This window comes from Homarus americanus, unplaced genomic scaffold (genome assembly GCF_018991925.1).
Source record: "Homarus americanus isolate GMGI-L3 unplaced genomic scaffold, GMGI_Hamer_2.0 scaffold59495, whole genome shotgun sequence".
Lineage (NCBI taxonomy): Eukaryota > Metazoa > Arthropoda > Malacostraca > Decapoda > Nephropidae > Homarus > Homarus americanus.
The window spans coordinates 4231951-4235117 of NW_024732415.1; positions in this window are offsets into that span (position 1 = coordinate 4231951).

Below are 3167 nucleotides of genomic sequence, written 5' to 3' on the forward strand. Positions count from 1 at the left end.
CTTTCTCTTCTTTTCTTGTCCTTATTCTTATCAATGTTCAAAGTAATATTTTACTGTGCAAATCTAATCTGTTTGTGGCATCATGACAGACACATAATATATGTTAGGTGATATAAGAGTATTCACACAGCCAGTCCACTGACTCTACATACAGTAGTTGTTTACTTATTTCATGATTTCATCTGAGGGAAGAGTTACTTTTTTGACTCGCCAATTTTATTTTCCACAACTGTCACCATCACGACGACCTCTCTCCCTACCCCCCCCCCCCATCCCAGTGTTACTATCATTATTACCAACATCATCATTAAAACTCTTAGCACTATTAACGCTGTCACTATCACCATCATAGCCTCCAGTATCATTGTAAACCTCCAGTACCATCATCATAATCCTGTGCATCATTCTCATTACCATCATCTTAAGAAGTATATCAACAAGCTGGAGAAGGTACAGCGACGAGCAACTAAACTCATCCCAAGTTTGTGAAATAAAATATGTTAAGACTGGCGGCCAAGACACGTTCTCCTTAAACAAGTGAAGACTAAGAGGAGACATGGTTGAAGTGTGGAAAAACCTCAATGGGGATGATAATATAGACACCCAAATATATTTTCGGCTTAATACAAACCAAAATACTTAAATCAATGTCTTCTATTTAGTATTTAAGCAGTAATAGGCATTTCAAAACGAAGTTTGATACATTCTGCAGGACAACATTGTAGACATGGGTAAATTACTATACATACTGTAAGTGCCCACCACTAACCAACTGAAAAACTAACATATAAGAGTATTTTACTAGCCAACTGGTGGACTAGCAGAGCTCTGAAACTGATCAAGAGGATGACCGGTGCACTGGGGCACCATACTGGCCAACAAGCGAAAACACTCAATATTCTGTACTATAAAAGCTAAATTTTCCTCACCTTTATTACGTGATCCTCTGGGTAAGACGATGGTTCCTTGGCAGAGACGACAATTTTACCTTACTTGTCCTCTTGAGTACTTGACACTGCATAACACCATGCCAGTTGCTAGTCTCACAACACAACTGGAAAATATGACAATAAATTGCATATCCACCCCACAAAAGTGACTTCGAGATGGGAAATTAAGAAAACAGGATAGCTCTCAATAAAGTTTTTCCTTTACTTAAACAAATACAGTAAATGGATAATGTGTAAATTGTGTGTCAATTTGTTTGTGTGTGTGTCCCTGTCATTTTACTAGCCAAGGGTGTATGCCTTATGATCAGATAGCAATTACACACTTGAGACTCCGTTCTTTAGCCCGTGTTCTTCTGTCCCCAGTCATCCAAACTGTTAACCACAAATGCATCGACAGCAGTAACTCAAGTTCTGTAAAACGTTTATTGTTTTGTTTCACTTATTGCAGTGACTTTTCATTCTTTGATGTAAAGTATTCCATGAAACTCAACAGAGGTAATTATTATACTTACTACACTCACCTTCAGGATACAGAGTGAGGAGCTATACATGGCTGGTACATTCAAGCAACATCTATATAGTGTACGGTAGCTGCACAGTGAAATGTGCCTTTTGTCCCAATTGACCCCCAACCTGACTGAGACCCAAGACAATTGGACCAAAAAGTTCATGGTTGATTGGGGCCTCATAAGAATTGAATACATATCTTTCTAACTATCTACTATATCCTGAAGACCGCTTAACCCATCACCAGTGGGACAAGGTTCATAAGTTACCCCTTAGAGTGGAAAGAGAATGTTTCACACCGGCTGTCTCTCTAATAAGGTATAACTTGAGAAAATCTGTGTTTTTGTGTCATCTTGGTAAAACTTATAGATAGATAACTACATATTCAATAAAATCGTCATAAAAGTTTACTATGGTTTCGCACGTACATAAACAGTGCAGGTATGTAAACAATGGCAAACACCGAGTCCAATCAAACGAGGTGTTCAAACATACTTGTGACAAACACAATTCTGCCTCATAACACCAATCACACGTGTGCCTCCTAATATCAAACACACAACTGCCTCATAGTATCAAACACATATGTGCTTCATAATATCAAACACACCTGTAATTTATGCTATCAGCCACGGAAGCGCGTCATAGTATCAGGAGAAAGACACGATAGAACACATTACAAGAAGGTAAATGAGTGGTTGAAGATGCCACGTTTGACTATAGAACCCTAAATACTGTACAGTACGTGTTATAAAGACGAAGAGGTGGTTATAGAGGTGTAAAGCCTTGTCTAGTACAAACCTTAATGACCTGAGTACATTGGCTTAACACACAATGACTGAACTCAGATAAAATATAACCAGATATATAATTAGAGACAAATAGAAATCGAATTTGTTATAAGATAGATGCACCTTTTCCAGTTTGTATTAATTTCCTTTAATAAAGGTATTTCCAGTACCAATGATTAGTTATCAATATCCATTCAAGAAGCTTCAGCTGTTAGCGTATCATGGACTAAAGGGGGGGGGAGGGGGAGGGGGGAGTCCGCATTACGAAAAACTAAGAGGCCTAAAGTCACACTTACAACAGTAAAGTTTTTTCCAGTGCTTATGTTTATACTGTAGAGGTCTAAAAATTAATGAATTCGTTATAATAATTTTTGAAGATTATATGAATAACTGTTCTTAAATTTGGGGAGTTGTATCATAATTGTATTTAAATAATTGGGAGTGCATTGTAAAATATGATTAATTTTAAGGTGAACTAAGAATAGCAGGTTTGTTTTCCTGTGACGTCGTGCCTGGCTCACCAAAGAGTTGATGCTTCCTTCAAATACCTGTAGTTCGTGTTGGTGGTCTCCTGTAGCTTGTGTTTATTTATTATTAAATATTGAAATAACAATTGACTAATGATTTCCTTTTAGTATGAAAAATTGAATTTATATTAGGCTTGCACCTTCATGGTATAACGCAGAAAACTCATTTTCAACTGCCAGAGAACTGAACTTGTAAGTAAGCCCCAGCGGGAAATCGAAGATAGTGTCTACATTAATTCAATCCTGAAAATATTGAAATAACCACGTCATTTCAACGCCAAGTGCATCCTCTGGAACTTTTCATTTGCTTTACATATTTCCAGAACTTTTCTCTTACTAGACAGGACAACAAAGTGATAATTCCCTTTAACAAGGACAACACTAATAAGAAA